We start from the raw sequence: 22,040 nt of genomic DNA on the forward strand, positions 1-22,040 counted from the left end.
TTTTAAACGAAGAGCATCTTTTTCTTTGAGTTTCCTAGAAGCCAGAACAAAGAGGAAGACGGCATTCATTGGCCACTTCACAGTGTCCATAAGACAACAACTAAGGTGTTTAAGACACATACAGATTTCTGATACTGACACTGGAAAGAAATGTGTCTAGTAGGTCCCTTCTGTCTTTGGAAATAAAAAGAGCAATAAATTAAATCTAATGCAAAGTGACAAATTATTTGTCAAATTTAATGTAGCCATGTATGGGGACAGATGGTTATTAGACTTCTGGTGATCATTTCATAATGTATGCAAGTGTCAAGTCATTATGCAGTACACCTGAAACTAACATCATATTGTACATCAACTATACTCCTCAAAAAATATGTAACGTAGCCACATAATGTCAAACAAGCCTTGTAGCTGTAGTGTTGATACTTCCCAGACACTGGCAGGCCTTCACCTCTTGTATCTACCAGGCCACTTTACTGGCTTTGACAAGAAACCCAACCGCACCAAGCATTTAATGATTTTTGTAGATACTGAGATTTGAGGGGTCGCTGGGAAAGGTCACCCAGTCAAGGTCTTGCCACTTCGCTGCCCACTGTCCCCACCCCCTCCTTCTACTCTTTCTTGGCCCCTTCATCCCCTCTCCCAGCCAACTCCACCCATGCTCAAGTCTTCTTCCGTCCGCAGCTGTTTCCCTCCCTCTGGTCCTGGCACCAGCCAGTGGGCACCCTACCCGTGGAGCCAGCCATTTACCCAAAGTGGGGTGGTGTAGCATTTCCCCATGAAAATCTGGCCGCTCTCCATCTTGTACACTAGGATCGGGAAGCCAGTCTCTCCTTCCTCACTCCCTCCATCTCCCGTCTGGCAAGGGAGATGCTGACCATGTCAGGGAAGTCCCTGCCTCTCCTTCCAGGCTGGTCGATGCAGTTTGGGGTCTACGTGACAGAGGGTTCATCAGCCTAAGCATCTCTTTATATAGTTAGCTCTCAGCTCCAGCACTGGTTTTATAAATAAATTTCTTATTTTAATTATGAACCTGCACAGTGGAAGGAGATGATTAAACGAAGAGAAATCTGAAATCACTTCTGATCTGGGCGAAGTAAACAAGTGCCTATTTCCAAGACTGTTCTGCAAATAGAACACAGACGTGACATAAAGGACACTCGTCAGATCTCCCCCTCCCCTGCGCTGTTGTTGTTCTTGATGTCTGAAGATGATTTCTTTTTTCGTTCTTTGCTTTAGTTACGAGGATCCTGACAAGTGCCTGCTTCTCTATGGTGATGATCAGGTAGGTGTGCGGGGGGCAGGAGAGGGCAGGAGGGGGCAGTCGGCACTGATTCAGAGGCCAGAAGACCATCTGCCATCCTTTCAGGGAGAAGCAAGGGGGAGGGAAGCGGGTGGGAGCATCTGTGTCTTGAAGCCGAGGTGCAAGAAGAGGAAAGAGAAGAGGAAATACTGCATTATGGCAAATATACAAAACACTGAGAAGTTAACACGTACGGCGTGCTGGCCTCTGCCCGGTGCTGTGCTCGGTGCCTTCAATCCTCACACCACCGCCACGAGGCGATGTTCTTACTGCCCTCTGTGAGAACGGAGGCAGTGAGGCACAGAGCAGTCATGCAATTTCCCGTTTACATGCTGCTAGGAGGTGACAGAGCTGGGATTTGAACCCAAGCAGTCTGATCTGAACCTGCATTTAAGCACTGTGCTTTACTGGTTTTTAAGTAAAACGAAAGGGATGTTCCAGGTACATGTGTGGAGAAATGGGGCTGGGAATGAAGGAATCACTCGGAAAGCTTTAAAGCGGGAGCACAGGGGGAAACGCACGTTTGGTTTGCCTCCCATTGGGCAGGGGAGGCTCCTGTTAACCAAGGCCAGCAGGAAAGGGGCCAGGAGGGAGGAATCCTTCTCTGGATCTTGCTTCACAATTAGAAGTAAGGTTTAAATGCAAATTCTGGTGGAAGAGGAGACAGAGTGATGTAAATGCAACTGAAGTTGACGGTGTGATGTCCTAGAATCTTTTTGAAGAGCACATTGGAACAGGAAAAAGACAAACCATCAGGAGGGCGCCAGATTCTTGGATCAGAGAGTGGGACAGAGGAAGAAGGAAGAGGGAACGTGGCAGACACTGGAATGCACTGGTCCCAATTTCTGATTTTGCTCGGGTGTCACCTTTCTATTTTCCCTAGAGCCCTTTAAGGCAGGTTTTTAAAACTGAGGAGCCGTGAGAGGGCAGATGGGCACTCCTACAGAGACCCACAGTCCAGGGCCCTGCACAGCGGGAGCAGGGAATCTGCGCTCACTGCCCAACTCCAGGGGGCGCCACTCACACAGGCTGCGACATGAATGGTGTCCCTGGATGTGTGTTGTGCAGCGTCCAGGCCTGGAACTTGCCCCCAGTGGACGCTGGCACCGGGATGGGATGGGAGAGGGAAACCCACCCCATCCCCGCAGGGTCATTCGTGCCCCTGTGGTCACCAGCCCCAGGCGACTGTTAAATCCGGCTCCCGGGCTCTGTCTGTCCCCCGCGCTCTAGTCCTGGGTGCCGTCCAGCCTGGTGACTGGCGGCGGTCCAGCAGAAGCCAGGGAGGCGACGCCAGGGCCCATCCGGGCGACACTGCCTGTTCATTATAATGCAAGTTCATTGGCAAAAAATGCAAATGATTCATTTCACTTCATCCTTCTGACAGACTGTGCTGGTAGCGCTAGCTGGATGCTCCCTGCACCTGTCATCGCTGCCGCACTGCTCACTTTGCGTAGAAGGCCTGCCACACTTCAGGTGCATATATAGCAACCGTCGTGAAAGCCGCCTGGGGGAAACTCGATCATTCACTGCCCCCTAGTGGACCGGAAGTGGATGAGCCCGTACACCGTGTTCCTTTGATTTAGGTTCTAAGCAAATCAGAGTTGTGCTTTTGTTTCAGGAATAGTTTGCGGGGTCTGCGGCTTTCGTCGCTTTTGCTCGTGGCTGTGGTTCTTAATTAACAGCACTTTAATAAGATAAAATGTCAATCATGGGTCGCTCTTTTGTGCAGCTATATTTGAATGTTAAAAAGTCTCGACATTTTCAAACAGTATTGAGCCTTCACATGATGCTCATTTTAAAAACCAAATATTCTTTAGGCTGCAGAAAGGCTTACAGTGAAGGTAGCGTTCGAGAGCTCATGTTGCCATCTAGCAAAGTTATGAGTTGTGCCTCAGAGAGAAGTAACTTTATTTATCGAGTAGAAGCACCGGCTCTGCCTGTCTGATCACCTAAGGTCACCTAACCACCCTTTGGCAGCTTTCAAGGCCTTCACAATTTGCATATTTCTTGACGGGTGCATATCCCTGGAATCGGGGACATGCTCAGCATAAGGGAAGCTACACTGGCGACCTGCTGGCAAAGACAAGGGAAACTTGATTCATCATCGTCGTACCACAAAAGGCTGTCTCAATGAGTGACTATCCTTGGGCTTCTTTCTTTATTGCATCTGGCCCAGGATTACACACTTAAAGATCATTTGATAATACTCATCAGTGTTGCATTCAGCATACTAAGAAATCTGATTTTTTTTTTAATTTTTAAAAATTGAAGTATAGTTGCTTTACAATGTTGTACCAATCTCTGCTGTACAGCAAAGTGACTCAGTTATATACACGTATAGACATTCTTTTTTCACATTCTTTTCCATTATTGTTTATCACAGGATATTGAATACAGTTCCCTGTGCTATACAGTAGGACCTTGTTGTTTATCCATCCTGTGTATAATAGTTTACATCTGCTAATCCCAAACTCCCAGTCATTCCTTTCCATCCCCCACTTCAAACCCCTTGGCAACCACGTCTGTTCTCTCTGTCCATGAGTCTGAAGAAACCTGTTTCTTAAGAAGGTTAATAATCTACTTTTATACCCTTTCTAAGCTATTTGCACATTGCAAGGACCTGAACAGATGTGTAACTATTTCAGAGTTAAGTGACATCATTGTTCTGATCTTTTGGCATATCTACCACTAGAATATTGTAGATACTAGAATAACTCCCTTTCCATAGCCTGGACTCTTGCCACAAAGACCTCAGTTAATAAGGTCTAGGCCAGTCACGTCCAGAGCATCCCTTGTATGGAGGGATTAGCTTTTCACCTGTGCATCTAGAATGATGCTAGCTATGTGCCATTCTTGGGAGAACTGAAAAAAAAAAAGTCCCTCGAATTATTTTCTGTGCTTAGTGGTACAGATGAGGAAACTGGGCAGAGATGGTTACATAAGAAGTGGTACCTGGGTGAGATTAGCATGGGGGTAGTGCTATATTCCCCCTAGGACAGCCCTGTTTATTTAATTCATTTATTTCGGGCTGACTATAGGGTAGACATAGTCCTGATGATAGGAAACTTCTAAGAGAGAAAAATATTGGTGAGAGAGCTTTGGTGTGTCAGCATAGAGCAGAACTCAAATTTTTCCACGTCTGTGTAGATCAGAAACCGCAGTAAGTGAATGCTTCTGAGTTCGTCCTAAGCAAACTGTAGTTTTCCCCCAGAATGTCACAGGAAGTTCTGCCGCTGATTCAACAGGTTAAACTTTTCCTCCTTAGTCAGAAAAAAACGAAGCTGCTGTCCAGTGTGAAGGCCCAGTGGGTTCTGGGCCCTGGGGATGGGGTGGGGTGCAGGGGGAGCAGGAAGCAGGCTTGTTTACTGACCGGTCAGAACATTCCAGCCGTGAGACTTGAATGGCTGCTGAAGAACACAGTGAAAGCCTCAACCCATGGAAATTTTCAATCCAATAATAAAAATTAAATAGGCGCGGGGTACAACTTATCAGAGAGAAATAGGTCAGTAGAGCTGCCTTCCTGTAGGTCCTCATACCAGCCCAATGAAGCTCTGTGGCCGCCTGGTTTTTAAAGTTGGGCAAGACGCCCATCAGATGGCTCCATTTTGCCTGACCTAGTTTAAGTCAGTCAGTCAACGTGTCTCATGGACCCAGAAGCCCCAGAACTGAGTGGTCATCTGGTCTACCCCCGGCCTCCTCAGCCAATATCTCTGAGGTATCATCTCTAAGGAGGTGCCGGAGTAGGACTGAATTAGGTGCTAGAGGCAAGGAGAAGGGAAAACAAATTGGGGTCGTAGGCAAAGCTCAGAAGATTCTTTCAGCCATGTTGGGAACTTGACAACCTAACCAGAAGAACCAAGGCAAAAGACATGGGAAATGATTGAAAAGTACACCTAAAGAAGGCACATAGAACACAACCACTATTTCTGCTTTCTGACCTTATCCTGGTGCTTCCTCCTATTAAGATCACCGGCCTCCCTGCACGTGGGAGGTGGGCGCAGTGGTACAGCAGGCGGAGGGGCACAGAGAGGAGCCCCCGTCCCGATCTGGCCATCATTCAGCAGAGAAGCTGGCTTTCCGTGAGGCTGCACGCACGCCATGCTGCAGACTCCTCTCCAGCTGGTCTCCGGCCAAGCTGCCTCATTGGTGATACTGAGCAGGTTTTATGTAAGAGTTTCAAAGCTGCTGCAGCAGCAGCAAGTATAACCTGGCCTTTCACGTCTCAGTCTAGACAGATGCAGGGCTGAATAAAGGCTTCCTCCAAGCCCCGTGTCACGTTGGCCATCTGGAACGGAGCCGACCACTCATTTAGCAAATTGCTCTGTTTAAATGCAGCTGCTGTGTCTCAGTGTTTGCTGCTACCAAGACAGATCGCATGATTCCTCTGCTTTCATTTATCTAAGCCGTTCCTCTCAATCTGCCCGGGAACTTAAAAAGCCTGTTAATGCATGACAAGGCACTTGACCTGCATGATTTCAAGCCCGGAAGGAGCATTCGTCTTGTGCTGGGCCGTCCTTTCCTCAAAAGCAAGGGCACCTTGCCTGTGCTCCCCGTCTTAATGAAAGCCTCCTTTATTAAGAATCCCATTAAGCTCCACCATGCCCAGCCATCCAACACTGTAAATATTACCCTTTAGAAATGCACCCAGAGGCCTGGCAGCAAGTAGGGCGGTGACCTCAGACCTCTGTGGACAGAAAGGTGTTGCTTAACAGCTTGGTGCCTCTCTCCTTTTGGAAAGAGGGATTACAGTCATTAGCAGATAATGTCAACAAAGCCCCTGGGACGGCTTGAATAAGAGTCGGAAGCAAAATGATTTCAGATGAGCAATGAGCACTCAGGTTTTGTTTTGTTTTCTTCTACGTTGGTTTTCTTTTTTTCCAAAGGAAAAGGCTAAGCACTTTATTGTCAGGATGTCACTGGTCACCATGGCCTGGTCTTATCATCTGCAGTTTATGAAGCAAATAACCCTGCTGTGACCACTGGTTTCACCAACTGCTTAACTCATTTGGGGTCACAGTATCTTTAAGTCTAGAAGTCAGAAGCCAAAAAGGTGAGTGTTTATTAAATAAATACCATGTGCTCCACCCTTAGCCAGGCCCAGTGGAAAAGAAAAAAAAAAAAAGTACAGTAAATGATCTTTGCCGTTGAATCCTTTAGGAGACAAAAAGAAACAAATACAGAGTAGTTAGCACAGGGCAATTTGGAGGTATGTGGGCTTTGGAGTCAAATTTCCTGGGTTCAAATCCCAGATGCAGTTTGGGGCAAATTCACCTTCTGCACCTCAGTTTTCTCATCTGCAAAACTGGGTGGACATTTATTTACCTATTGGAGTTAGTTTTAGTAGAGATTGAATCAATTTTGTACACTGTAGGAATTCAACAAACCCTACTAATGGTAGTTCAAGGATGCACAGTCTTGACTATAAATGCTAGAGGAATTCAGAGGGAATGAAGAACATTTTGGACTGGGAGAGACAAGGCAATCAATGGATGGGCGAGATCCTGAAGGAAATATAAACTCTGGGTAGAGGAAGAGATCTGATATGAGCAAGACATAGAGACAGGGGCAGATCAGGAGGCGGGGCAGCTGGGCGGACTGGAGGGAAGAGCTCCCACTTTGCGGTGTAGGGGTGGAAATGTTGAATGAACGAGGAGCCCCACTGATGGAGAATCTTGAAATCAAGCTAAAGGGTTTTTACCTAATCTAATTGGTAACGGGGAACCATCGTGATTTCTTTAGCAGGAAAGTGGCAGAGGGAGAGCCGTGGGTTAGAAAGACTTACCTGGTGCCAGGGAATAGGGTGGTTAAGTGGAGAAGCCGGGGCTGGGAGGCAGGGTCCAAGCCCCGCACTGTTCCAGGCCCGATGGATGAGGGGTTAAGTGGAGGTGGCCCCAGGATGGATGGGGTAGAATAAGGCTGGTACTCCCTTCCCCACAAGACTGCCTGATGCCTAGGTAAACACTGGGAGGGAGGGAGGGAGGGAAGGAGGGGGCGAGGGGGAAGGAGAGTGCAAGAAAACCGTTTTTATGGAGCACTCTTTATGAGCCGGGCTTCCTCAGCCCTTCTCATTTCATCCAGACCCAACTGTAGGTCCTCAAGATGCCAAGAGACTAGCAGGCCCCAGGGGCTACGGAGCCTCTCAGAAGGGGAGCTGTGTTCCAGCCCGATGGGCTAATCGGTGTGGCTTATACATGTGGAGGATGTGACGTCCTACACATGCAGGGTCGTGTGGGAAACTGCAATCCCAGCTCGGGATTCAGGGCAGAGCTGCAGTCGTGGGCGCCACTAGCTCAGGGAAGACAGCTCAGCTATGATACTACAGGAGCATGAGAGAAAGAGAGAGCGTGTGTTTTGGAAGAAAAGAGCAGAGGGCTAAGACCCCCACCTTAGAGGCACGAGGAAGGAGCTGAGAGGGGCAAGGAACCAGAAGAAGCCATGGGAGGAGACGTGTCCTGGAGGAAAGAGCTCATTAGTAGCTGAACACCCAGGGAACTCGGGGACGATGAGAGACTGAGACAACTGCATTTGATGTATTAGAAATGGAGCCTGTAGCGAGAAAAATGTCAGTGGAGGAACAGGGAGACAAGCCAGATTGCAGGGCTCTGAGGAGGGAACGTGGGGGAAGAAGATGACACATTGACTAGGAGAGATGTGGAAAGAGGGCAAGAGTATACCGCGATTTCTTGAAATAAAATGAGTTTCTAAATGGTACTGTAATCGCAGGAAAAAGTGACAGAACCCAGTGACACTAATGTAATTCTCATTAATAGACTATGCACTGGAAAAATATTACAAAAGACACATGACGCAGAATTTTGGGTGTATGTCATACTAAGGTTAAAAAAAACCAAAAAAAACAACACACTGAGATGCCTTTTGTATCCAGCAAGAAAATGACATGACCTACTGTGAACTCCACAGACTGTGAACTCAGCTAAGACCATAGCTCGATCCAGCACTGATCCACCTGAGCTCAGAGACCGCGTGAAATGTAGCAAGCCCAGAGCTTATACCACTTAAGACTTCTGTTACCTTGGGCATGCCACTCAAGCTCTTTCTGCCTCAGTCTTCTCATCTGTAAAATGGAAATAATAAAATCGCCTACCCCAGAGGATTCTTGTGAACATTTAATGAGATAAGGCATGCAAAGCAGCTCATTAGAGCAGTGCCTGGCACTTATTCAAGGAGATATTTCATCATGGGACACCATCCACAAACTAGCAGTGTTGATTTCATATGAGAGACAGCAAGCTCTGCTATTCTACACGCCTGCTGTTATGCAAGTGTCTTTCTCTGTGTCAAATGCTGTTCCAAGTGCAGGCCGCTGGGAGAAGTGTCCCGGAGTGATCAAGGTCCTCCAAGTGCATGGTCACATGCAATACAGAGCTCCCTGTGACCCCGGTCTGAGCATTTGGACAGGGCGGCCTGTCCAAGCTCATGTTCCACTCAAGGTTACGGCAGCTCCACTTGCTGGATATGAAGGCCCAGCTGTTTGGCGAGAAACAGAGACACCTGAAAACTATCTACTCCCTTTTAAATGGAAAATGATTGCTTGTTGTTTCTGCCGAGGGAACACAAGCATTTAGTGTGCAGGAAATAAATGGAATGTGTTGGCTTTTTACTTCTGAAGGGAATTTATTTTTCTTTTCTTTTTTAAACTGTGTTGCAGGGATGTGTGAACATTCTGTTTTTGGCTTCTGTCGGTGAACTATTAAGGTAAATATTGAAGTTTAAGTCTAATTTCTAAATGAAGGAGAATAGCACTTTTTTTTTTTAAAGCAAGGACATAATCTCTTTATGTAACTGTTGCCATGGGGTAAAAGAATAAACCCAGAAAATGCTCTTACATTAGCTTAGGGGTTGGCTTTGCTTTCTCTTCTTCTTTCTAATTTTCCCATTCCCACCCCCTGCTGTACTCATTTGCCTGCTCTGCTCTGATGTTCCCCTCTCCTGGATACCACTACGGACCTCCAAAGTTGGTACATTTATTCATTCATTCAAGAAACGTTTTCTGAGGATGGATCAGATCATTCTGCTGTGTTCAGAGGATAGAGCAGTGAAACCAATACTAGTCACAGAAAGTCAGGATGGACATTGCAACTAAACATAAAATCTTCAGAGTATCGGATAAAACATCATCCGCCTGTGTCAGTCAGGGTGGACACGCTGCTGTAACAAACAAGCCCCTACATTCAGTGGCTTCTCACATTAGAAATGTATTTCCGGCTCATGTAACAGCTCACTGCCTGTACTTGTGGGTGGCTTCCATGTGGTGATGCAGGGACCCAGGCTTCCCTTGGGCCTTGGACCCTCTGCACCCAGGCAGCATTTGAGGAAGAGGTTGGGTCCCGTGGGGGATGGTTTGGGCTATGCCCGGAAGTGCTGTGGATCGCTTCTGCCCAGATTCCCAAAATCAGGCACGTGCCACCCCGATTGCCGTGGAGGTCAGGAAGGGTGAACAAGCACAGAGGGAGACGGGTTTGGTGAGGCGTCAGCCTGTCATTGCCAAGTAGCCTGAGAAGGAGGTACCAAGAAAACAACACACCGTATGTCTCCTGGAACATTTCTGCTGCTGGCAGCGAATCCCCTGTCACCAGGGATTTCTCTCTTCCCATCACCTCTCCCTTTGCCTCTCTTTCTGCCCCTCTTTGCCACTGGCGGGCCCGCTGAGTCCATCTCCTCGCAGCCTCTGGTAGAGGTCATATTTGCCTGGCTACAAACGTCACGTTGGGAATGTGTCCTTCCCTCCATCCCAGCTTTTCAAATCCCTCTCCCACCTTCAGCGCTCAGATCAAACCCCGCCTCTTCCACGAGGCCTCCCCGATTGCCGCACAAAGCCCTCCCTCTGCAACATCATCACCTGTCCCTGACCTGGGCCTTTCTTCTTCACCTCCTCATTGGGAGCTTTTATAGATACGCCTCATCTTTCCAACAGACTTAACGCCACTAGAGAGGATAGCACCTGCCACCCAGCAGGAGCTCAAGACATGGTTGCGAGAGAGGAGAGTGAGGTGATGGGACACAGCAGTCCGAGCTCTGTCCTCCGAGGCTTGGCTGTAGTGAGACCCCACGGCTGCCCCCGTGTCCTCATCCATAACCCAGAGACAGTAATGTCTGCACCACCTTTCCTCCCAGAGGGGCTCTGAGGTTCGGATGAGGTCGTTCAGGTGTATCCAGAAGGAGGGCAAGGAAGGTTAGTCCCCAGGTGATCTGACCGAGAGGCAAATGCGAAGTGTCCTGGGGGGAGGGGCGGGCTCAGGTGGGTCCCAGCACCTGCCAGGGAGCAACAAACCCCATGTGTGAGTGAGACAAGGAGGTGAAGGGGTGGCCGTCTGTGGGGCTTCTGGGAAACAGGTGTACTCTGACATCAGTGGGAAGGGCTAAGGCTAGAAGGAACACCCCGGCTTCTGGCACTGAAGTTAGCAACGCAACAGCTTTTGCAAACAAAAGAAAGAGTCGGACACCCTAAAGACGAGCACAGGTGCTCCCAGGACCCAGACTTAAGGAAACCCGGTCACGCTCCCCTGCCAGTTTCGCCTCTGCCCCAGCCTCTGGCTCCCCTCTGGGATGTCACTCAACCTAAAGGGCGGCTCCAGGCTCGGGCAGGGAAGGGCCTGCTGAGTCCCATGCTGACCCAGCATCTGTGAGATGTGGGGCGGAGGGAGCTGCGGAGGAGAGAGGCCTTCCCCCGCTTGAAAACGTGGGAGCAAACGCAAGCGGCAGCCCAGACTTCCAGAAAAGGCTTAGAGTTAACGCTGAGCCCAACACTACGGCTTAAATGTAAATCCCACCCCGCCCCCCATGGCCTCACGATGAGGCGACATGGATTCCTCTGAATGGATGTAACACTGGTTGATTTTAAACTTCTGGGGTAACGAGAAAACCACAGTCTCTACAGAACATTTCATTTCTGCTTAAGCAGAAGCCAAGTGGATTGAAATCCAAGCATCTTTGCTCTTTTGCTCATTTTTGGAAACTGCCAGAAAGAGAGGTGCCGGACGTGCCTCCTCTTGACCCCCCCCCCACCACCAGTTAGTCCTAGAGATGACAAGTGTGAGCTGTGGTCAGTGGAGAATCCCAGGTGTGTGGGTGAGACCCCTGGATGGGGTGAGACCTCACGGCCATGTCCACACAGGCAGCAGTCAGCAAGACCTGGCCAGCTCCCGCTTAAGGGAGGTCACACACCCCACTCCCTCTCAGGGGATGTCACACCCCACGTCCCTCTCTGGGGGAGGTCACACACCAGGGCCCCTAAACCTGAGGTCCTTCTCAGAGGGAAGGTCACACCCCGGTTCCTTTTAGGGGGAAGGTCCCACCCCAGGTCTCCCTCAGGGGAGGTCACACCCCGGGTTCCGCTCGGGGAGGGCATATCCCGGGTTCATCTCAGGGGGAGGTCACAACTCAGGTCCCTCTCAGGAGTGAGGTCGCACCCCAGCTCCCTCTCAGGAATGTCACAGCCCAGGTCCCTCTCAGGGGAAGGTCGCACACCACACCCTCCATCGCTCAGGAAAGACGTCACTCCGGGTCACTGTGCTGTCACTCTTCGTGACTGTGGGCCCTCAGTAGATAGCTGTCTTCGGCCTGTCACAGCGACACTGGGGACACAGAAGCACGGAGGTGAGGGCCGTCCTGGTGAAGCATTCAGAGCCCATCTCACTTTCAGGTGTGGTGAATCCTGACACACGAGCTGCAGCGCAGGCACACGGAGATCTGCGGAGGCTCCCAGACACCAGCAAGCCCTCCACCGACACTCGGCACAGACGCCCCAGAGACACCCCCCAAGATTCCCACGGGTAAACGTGCAGACACTCATGAATGCGCCATGGTCCTCCACACCTGCAGAGACATCTTCACGTTCACCCCGCAGACGCCCTACAGATACTGTCTCACGCTCACGCACGCCACGCCTTCCCCACTGTCGCCACACAGGCGCTTTACAGACACCCACACATCCTCCACAGACACCTCAAAGTATACCCCAAGCCCCCTGCGACAGCGCTCCACAGGTCTCCCCCAGATTCCCACACTGGTCTCCCAATTGCATCCCACCGTCTCCCAACGCGGACACTCACAGACGCCCTAGAAAGCGTTCCCCGCCTCGCTGTGCACTGCGCAGGCCCAGCACTGTCACCTCCAGCACAGTCACACGCCAGGGGCACACACAGTGCCCCCCGACCCCGCGCACGTGGGCAGCCACACACCCAGGCCCTGTGCACACGCACGCACAGAGCCGTGTCCACACCCAGACACAACTCAGACACCCAAGCGTGTCCGCCCCCTCCCTGAGCTACGGCACCATCCCCTCAGACAGGCTCTCAGCCAGACCTCACAGACCTCGCAGAAACACCCCGTCAGACACGTGAACGTGGAAGCTCACAGGCCCAACAAACGCAGACGAAGACACAGACGCCTGAGCTTCATTTCTTCCATTTGTCATTTCAAGCAGTCTTCCGGCTGTCATCTTGAAAATCACTAACAGTCCTTTAAAAGCTGTTTAAAGACAACTGAGAATATGGTGCGACGCTCTCTGGTCCTGGGGAAGGGGACAGAAATCCGCTGAAATGAGATCAAATGGTGCCCGTGAGAGTGTCAGCCAGGGGACACCTCCCACCACGCCCTCCAAGAGTGGCCTGCAGAGCCCGCAGACCCAGGGGTGGCTTCTGGGACACGCTGGCCCCTTTGTCCCCCAGTGGCCTTGTCAGGAAACAGTCTGTTCTGACCCCTTTCTCGCGGGAGGCTTCATCCTGCCCTCAGAGACAGCCTTTCCTCCCATACAGCCCTGCAGCTGGTCTCCACACAATACAAAAGTAGAAGAAAAAAGAGGTGATGCTCTAAAAAAAATCCTCAAATTCTCTTAGAAAATAGGTGCTTCCAAAGAGGGGTAAATTGTGCCTGTTAGAAGCAGGAGGGGAGAGACAAGGAGATCAAAAAGAAAACCAAGAGGAGGGATAAAGGGACTAGAAGGCAAGAAATAGCCCAGACCAGCTGGTGGCCATCTGGGAGCTGCAGAGAAAAGGAAGAACAAAGTTGCTGAGTTTCTAGCAAGTGGGTACAGTTTATCATGAGAGGACATTACTGCTTTGAGGAAGTGGAAAGAAGCCAGGGCCGTTAAAAAAAAAAAAAAAAAATCGAGTGGTTTCCCTAAGGATTGGATTGCAGTGAGTTTGCTCCGGTCTGAAGTAAACTAGTTAAGGACATTATCATCTGGGGAAAAGTTAGGAGGTTAGGAGGCATCCGAGATGTAGTGATATAGAGACTACATCTCTGGATGTCAATGTAAAAGTGGACAGTGGAGGGCTTCCCTGGTGGGGCAGCGGTTGAGAGTCCGCCTGCCAATGCAGGGGACACGGGTTCGTGCCCCGGTCTGGGAAGATCCCACATGCCGCGGAGCGGCTGGGCCCATGAGCCATGGCTGCTGAGCCTGCGCGTCCGGAGCCTGTGCTCCGCAACGGGAGAGGCCACAGCAGTGAGAGGCCCACGTACCGCAAAAAAAAAAAAAAAAAAAAAGAGAGTGGAGAAAAGGGAAAGATATCTGGATATACCTCATACAGATGTTTTTTTAAACCTCAAGTAAGACCATAAGGAAGGCCAATGACTATAGGATAAGCAGTAAATTATTGTAACCAACTGTTTTGATTTTGGTAAAAATTTGAGGTACATTGAATGTGTTTGCATAGGGGCTGTCCATAGATGGGAAATAAATAAATTATAAAATCAATATGTACTGTGCAATACAGAAAGACTCGCCCCACAGAGAACTGAAGGAAAGTGTGTCTGAAACTAAGCTCTTTGTGTCTTTGGCATCCACCAAAAATTAGCCGTCCTCTCTCCTCCTCCGGAGTGGAAGGCACTCCACTAAGTGGTGATGGCATCACTTAGCTCCCACATCCAAATAATTGGTCACCATGTCCTGACAACTCTGTCCCTTTAATAACTCTAACCTGGACCCTCCTTTCTCTCCCCATGGCCACTGCCCCATTCAACCCGTCATCATCATCACAGCAAACTCCTAACCGGCCTCCCCGGCCCTAATATCGAATCCCTGCACAGCGACCTCCACATTTTCATAGGGTGGTTTTGTTAAAAAAAAAAAAAAAAGATCTAATTTCTCTTCATTCAGTATTTGCTCTAGGTGCTGGGATACATTGGTGAACAAAGCAATGATATCTGCCCGTACAGAGTTAGAGTTTAATGGGAGGAGAAGGACAATAAACATCATGTTTTGTATGATATCTTGGAAGGTGATAAGTGCTGTGGAAAAGAGGAAAAAAACAAGCAGGGTACAGGGTATCAAGAGTGCCGAGTGTGTGTGTGTGTGTGTGTCTTTAAGTGGTGTGGCCAGGATAGGCCACAGTGAGAGGCTGGCATTTGCTCAGAGCAGGGGATGGAATGAACTCCATGAATATCTGGGGGAAGCACATTCCCTGTAGACACACTAGCCAGAGACATGCCCTAAGGTGGAATGTACCTGGAGGGCTCTAGGAAGGGCAAGGGCCATGTGGCTGGAGCAGAACAGACACAGGGTGAGAATGAAAGGGGGGTGAGGTCAGAGAGCTAAGGGAGGTTGGTCACATGGGCCTTGTAGCAAGTGGACCCACTGCAGCGTTTTAAGCAGTGGGTGACCTGCTCTGACTTCCATATTGAACAGTCACTCCGGTGATGATGGTGACCAGGGGTAGCAGAAGAGATTGTGAGAGACCGTGATGTGTCTGTCGGCTCAGAATCCTGCAGTGACTCCCCTTTGCTTTCAGATAAAATCTAAACTCTTCTGTGTGACCCACGAAACACTTCAGGATGAGGACCCTGCCTCTTTTTCCAGATTTCTCTCTTCCTGGCACTTTCACACCCCCAAGCCCTGCCATGTTCTGAAGCAGATGGGCTTCTAACAGGCATCCTCATCTCTCATGGTGCCATGCATTTGTGTAGGTTTTCCTGCCTGAACACAGTGCCCTTCTGGGCCTTCACTAAGCATTTCTCCTCAGGGAAGCCTTTCTCTCTTCCTGGAGCCACGCATCCCCAAAGCAGTCCGTGCGTAGTTCAAATATTGGGGCTATAGCCCTGAGTCAGAATGTCCTGTCCCCAACCTGTCTCTGTCACCAGACTGGGAAATCCTAGAGGACTGAAATAGAGCTCTTATTTCTGAGTCCCTAGTAGACATGGATGAGGGATGGATGGATGGATGGATGCTGGCTCTTTCATCAGATCTTGAATTCTAGGGATTTTGTTTTTAGTTTAAAATTAGTTAAGCGTTAGAAATGCTTAAAAACTGTCTATAAGACATTAACTTCTCCATCGTGGAGGAGATGGCTGAAGGAGTGTGCTCAGGTAACTACTTGTGAGCACGTGTATATATCAACCGCACCTGATGGCTGTGTGGCTGGAAAGTTGAATATAAGAAAAATTTGTATAATTGGCACTAATTTGCCCATTGACCAAATATAATTTCATACAGGCTTTATTTTCTTGTCATGCTGTTCAATTAGCAGTAAGCTCACGCTGTAACTTTAAGTTCCTTAATACTCATCTTTCCCTGCCAGCCACTGTCAGATATGTCATTTGGCTACAGATGATTGAGTTCTGTTTGGCAGAATACTGAGGAGAACCCTTTCAGGACATGAGAGTCTTTCCACAATACAGAAGCATCTCTCAGTGCCTCTTGTTTTCTAGCGTTGTCACCATCCAGTTTCGGTTGGCTTTAGGGTCTCCTTTTTTTATCTTGAGAAACGCTGGAACATGCAGACCATATGTGTTTGACCAGAAATGGATTTCGTCCCCACCTCTTGTTGTTTTAGGGAGGCCTAGGAGGCAGTTCCCTGACAATGACTAAAGACTGACTTCTTATCACCTATAACCTTTTGATGACAGAACCAGAAGATGCAAGCTTTCCCCCAGGTGTCACTTCTTCACCAAGGCCATTCCTCCACAAAGTACAGAGGAAGCGGTACGGAAAATGAAACAAAAACAAAAGCACATTTTCTCAGAGATCTCTGGATATGAACGTTACTCCAAGCCTGGAATAAGCATAATGTAATCAGAGTTTTAAATGAGTGAGAAAGTCCCAGGTAGGCATCTTATCTAACTTGTGAGCACCCCAGTAGAAGCAGAAGCCTCTCTGCCACATCCCTGAGAAGCAGACATTCCAAACTGGCTCAGGCCTCCCAGGAAAAGGGAGCCCCTACCTCACAAAGGCAGCCCTTAAAGACGTGGATTATTTCCAAATATCAGAACACAGTCCCTTAGGTGATTCCAAAGAGGCGTTCCACACTTCCAGGAAACAGAGCAGACTGAATTCTTGCATCTACTTTTATTCCCTCCTAAATAACACTCGTCTAAACAACAGGAAAGGGATTTTTTTTTCCCTTGAAGGTACAGCCCCACGAGGATGGGGTGAATGAGAGGAAACAGCAGCAATAAAATTTAGAGACTTAGGAAACCCAAAAAAACTGAATCCTTGGATCAGCTGTGGGAAAAGCTGAGTCAACATATTTCATAAAACAGAACCCACATCCTCACCCGCCCAGGCCCAAGAACTGACAGCACTGCCTCCTAGATTGCTGACAGCCGTACTTTCCCCTTCTAGGCAGAAAACGACGACACAATACCTTTATTCTCTTTGGAGAGAAGAGATGAAATCCATTAAATACGAAGATGCCACTACAGAGGAAAATCCAGAGAAGAAAAGAATTCTTGGATATTAAAATCGTGATTTTAAAAATTTAACTTAATAGAATGGTTGGAAGATAATATTCTCCCAGAAAGTAGAATAAAAGGACCCAAAAATGTGAAATAAAAAAGATAAGAAAACCACAGGACCAATCTGGGAAGTACAGTATCCAAATACTAAACGTACAAAAAGAGAAAAGAGAGGGCAGAAAATAATCCAATAAATAGTTTGAGAATAGTTTCCAAAACATTGAGAGCAAAGAGAAGATTCTAGAAATGTCCAGAGGAGGAAAAAATCAGTTCACCATGCATAGGATCAGGACTCAGTAATGGATTTGGACTCCACCACAGCAGCACTGGGAGCTAGAACGCAATGGAGCAATCCCTTCAAAAATGTAAAGGAAAATTGTCTCCAGTGTTGAATTTTATACCCAGATAAACTATTATTGAAATTTGGGGGTAGAATAAAGTCATTTTCAAAGATGCAAAGTTTCAAAAATGTACTTCCCGTATATGTATCCTTCTCAGGAAACCACTGAAGGATTTTCTCTATAAAATGAGGGGGGAAACTGAAAAAAAGAAGAACCAGGATACAAGAAAACAGGAGATGCAAATGGCAGAAGGAGAAGCAGAGGAGCGAATGGCAGCCTCAGGATGATGGTGAAGGAAGGACCTGAAGGGCAGCAGAATATATCACCCCAAAATATGCCTTTTTGCCATAAGGATTATATCAGGTTGATTATTTTTAAGAAACAGCAGACACAGGAGAAGCTCTGAAAGCCAAGTAGAAGTTACCCTTTTGTAAGAGCATTTTACATTTATAAGGGAAATCTTCATTTGTAGGGGTATCTCCTTCTCTGTACTGGCAAGGGGAAGATGACTCTAAGACCCTAGAAATACTCACCAGGAGGAAGCGATGATTTAAACCTACGTAATGACCTTGCCCTTGTTTACTGTTCTTTGCCTGATCATCTCCCATCACTGGCTCCTCCACCCACATCTTCTTTTGTCTTTAGCTGAAGACGGTATTTAAGGTGATGACTTGGGCCATCTGGGGTAAAATTTACTCAGTTTTTCTGGGTGTCTCCCATGTATACGGGAGGTATGCATGTTATTAAATTTGTCTGGTTTTCTTCTGTTAATCTGCCTTTTATTGTGGTAGGGAGGGTGGGGTCTCAGCTAAGAACCTAGATGGATCTAGGAAAAATGATTTTTCCTCTCCCGCAGACCCAAGATGGCAACTGTGTACCAGGCATAGGGCGGCCAGGGCCCTTCAGAAGGCATAACCATTGGAATGAGTATCTGGTGGAGCCGACTATCTTGAGAGGAGATTGACATGGTTGGTAAATATGAGCGCTAAGTACTCAGAAGTCTAAGCAAATGAAAGTCCAGAGTCCAAAGATCATACCCCTAACTGAAAAACCAAGAAGAAGCAGTGCAAACGTGCTATTTAGAGACATGGAATAGATACCAAATAATCATCTAAAAGAAGGAAACGTGGAGGCCTTCAGGGATAGAAAGGAAGAAAGGGGTCCAGCTTCTTGCAGAACTGTTTGACTCTTCAAGCAACTGCATGTAACTTAGATTAAAATAAAAATAAATTTTAAAAAAAGGAAAAGAAAAACAAGCAAAACTTCCAAAAAAAATTCCAGATTTTCAACTATTTGAAGATGACTATTAAGTTTTCCCTTCTCCCAGGTAAACTGTTCTAGTTTTCTTAACTGTCCTTCATCCGACCTCATTTCAAGATATCTTGTCATCCTGGCATCTCTTCTGGACAATGTCCCAAGTGCTCAGAACTGAGTACCACAAGGTATCACACAGCCCACCAATGCTTGACCCACTGGCATATTACAATACCTCCCACTTTAAAGCCATGTATTCCTCATCCTTTCCTTATAAATTAATATTCTGAACCTAAATCCAGGGCTTTCATTCTTACTAAACTTCATTTCATTGATTTTTTTTCATCCTTATCGTATTTGGTTAAAATAATTTTAAATTCTGATAATACCATACAGGAGATTAGCTCTGTCTCTCTCTCAGCTTTGGGTCGTCAATAAATTTAACAGTATTTCTGTGTATTTATCCAAGTCTTGGAGGAGATCATTGAACTAGTCACAGTGAGAAGAGAGTCCTGAGTTACTAAACTTTCCCCTGGGTGGGATTCACCTGGCATCACGCACTTTGCTTTGAGTAGAGGTATTCATTCATTTGCTCGAAGATGTAATACAAGGACACTTTGGGGAGAGGAATGGAAAAGAAAAGGTACTGGTAATAATTCTAGGAATTATTCCTTCTAAAGGGTCACAGCAAGACAAATTCACAGTACCCTTCAGCTGCATCTGAGTGAAAGAGAATGAATTTTTCGGAGTTTTGCCCTATAATGGAAAGCCACATACACACACAGAATTGAGTGGAACAATTTCTCTGTGCATTTGCTAGAAGATAGAGTCCCATGTAGCATAAGCCTTCCATAGCCATGGAGCCAGGAGGCTGTGCCCTTGTGAGGTATGGAAAGGTACCACACTTCACCACCTCTCAGGGGTCCCTGGATGGGGGCAGCAGATTTGAGGTTCCAGTTGCAATGACAGCCTCCTCCAGTCTCTGCTTCTGTGGTGATTCATGCTGGTGCTTGGACAAGTGTTAGGTTACTTTTTGACAAGCTGAAAGATGAAGTTCAAGGTGAACAATTGGCTGATGACCCAAATGTACTCAAATTCGACAAGCCAGCACCATACAGAACTGTTACCTGGATCTAATCAAACCCATTTCAGAGTAGATGAAAAACTGACAGAGGAAAAACTATTGAAATCTCCCCTGTAGACGCCTTCAAAAAACAACAGCTTTTGTCGTCAGTATCCCAGGAAATCTCTCTGTTTTATGCTTGGCGGAGATTAAAAAAACATAATATGATTCTTGCCTGAATTAAGAAAATATTGGTGGATAATACAGAAACTATTATGAGAATGAGCTATAAATTACAATCAAGTCCTTATTTTAAAGACTTTGCCTCCATCAATTAATTCATGCACAAGAGACTGAATCCATATTTCCAAGCAGTAATTCCAAGGAGTTTAAAGGTTTTTTCCTACAGTTTTATCTCTTGAGGTATGAATGCATGTTTCAAGTCAGTTACTTTGATTACTGATTACCATCACCATCTCCTTAATCTAAGTCTGTAAACTTGTCCAGTTTTTCTCTTCTGCCCCATTTTCGGTCATGAAAATTCCTTCCCAGAGATTAAGTGTATCCCGAGAAAGGTACCATAGACGACGTATGGTATTATGGAGAGGCTAATGGGAGTGGGTCAGAAAAGTTTTTCTTTGAGGGAAGTTTAAACAAGAGAAGATTAATTGACAGAAAAAGTGAGTTGAAGGATTCTCCAAGTACCGCAAAGAAATATGCAGGCTGAGGAGAAGCACTTGTTATTTGCTTTGTTGTTGGAGAACAGACACTTCATAGAGTAACAATAGCAGACCTTTTAAGCTGCTTCTCGAAAACTGCTTTTTAAAGAGAGAAGTTCCAATAACCAGTGAGATCAGATTCACTGGGGTTTTGTTATGGAAGCCCAGTGAATCTAAACCACAACATAAATCTTAAAAAGACAAGACCGCAGGCAAAATGGAGACTGTCTGGTAGTCAGGATTGGTTTCTGAAGTGCCTGTAATCTGAAAACGGACACAAAATGAGTAACAGGTCTTGGGAGTTCTGAAGTTTGGGGATTGAAATCTACTCAGTCTATAACTGTCTGACTCTTTGGCTTAGGTGGGTAGAGGATAAGGAAGCTTGGATGGAAAGTTCGAGAAAACTCAGTAGTCAAGAGCTTCTTCAGGCAAAGATGGATGAAAAGGTGTGTCCAAGACATGCGGTACCCCGACAGAAGTTCCTTTGGAGAGAAAGTGAGTCCTCACATAGACTCTCCCTCACCCCTCTACAATGCGTGACAGTCCAGTGAGGGTTATAACCAAACCGAGAGGAGTGCTCAGTGATTGCCAGTTTAGAGGGTCTCTTATTGTCCAGATAGGACCACTCTTTGCAAAAGATTCTCAAGAAATAACTTTAGAGTGTTTTGAAATTTACAAACTTAATACTTGAAAAGTAGTCAGAAGTAATGAAAAGATATACTGCCATGCTAGCAATTAAAACTAAAAGAATTTTATTATGACATAACTAGTAATTTAAAAACATTACCAGGGGAAAAACAAATGGTATTGGGCCTGCTTTGGGAAAGCCAATGCACTTCTATAATTGCTGGCAGTATGTACAGAAACATCTTGCCTACAGGTTCAGTGATACGTAGATCACCATTCCAGGTTCATCTACTCTAATGTCATCTCAATGAATGCCTCCCAGCTTTAAATAGTTGCATAATTCTGTGATTTGTTAAACTGTGAGAATATCAATTGTTGACTATTGTGTACAGTTATCCATTAAGAATGCTTCAAAGGGGACTTCCCTGGTGGCGCAGTGGTTAAGAATCCATCTGTCAATGCAGAGGACACAGGTTTGATCCCTGGTCCAGGAAGATCCCACATGCCGCAGAGCAACTAAGCCTACGCGCCACAACTACTGAGCCTGCGCTCTAGAGCCCATGAGAAGCAACTACTGAAGCCCACGTGACTAGAGCCCATGTTCCACAGCAAGAGAAGCCACTGCAATAAGAAGTTCTCCCACCACAATGAAGAGTAGCCCCCGCTTGCCACAACTAAAGAAAGCCCGTGAGCAACAACGAAAACCCAATGCAGCCAAAAATAAATAAATTAAACAATACAAAAAAGTGAGAATACTAATATGCCTATCTCATAAGGTTATGTAAAGGAGTAAATGAGTTAATATGTATAAAGTGCTTGGACAGTGCTTGACACATAAGAAGTTGATAAATGTTTGCTATTACAATAACATAAAAAATGACTAACAGGATAAAGGAGTTTATCTTTCTTTCATTAACAAAAATATCAAGCTATAGGTGATTGCTGCATTGGTTTAGCTTATCAATGGTGTCATCAAGAGCCTTCAGTCTCCATCATGTCACTTAACCATCTTTAGCAGGCTGGCTTTTTGTCTTTCAGCC

At 46.9% G+C, this 22,040-nt stretch overlaps 1 long non-coding RNA gene across 1 annotated transcript; it reads left to right on the forward strand.

The window, feature by feature from the left end:
• Positions 1-1,250: 1,250 nt before the first annotated feature.
• On the forward strand, positions 1,251-20,803 carry LOC132413537 (uncharacterized). The gene is made up of 3 exons (XR_009516755.1): positions 1,251-1,285; positions 8,973-9,019; positions 20,735-20,803. It is a non-coding gene; the product is annotated as an uncharacterized lncRNA (long non-coding RNA).
• The last annotated feature ends 1,237 nt before the right edge of the window (positions 20,804-22,040 follow it).

Source organism: Delphinus delphis, chromosome 18 (assembly GCF_949987515.2).
Source record: "Delphinus delphis chromosome 18, mDelDel1.2, whole genome shotgun sequence".
Taxonomy (NCBI): Eukaryota; Metazoa; Chordata; class Mammalia; order Artiodactyla; family Delphinidae; genus Delphinus; species Delphinus delphis.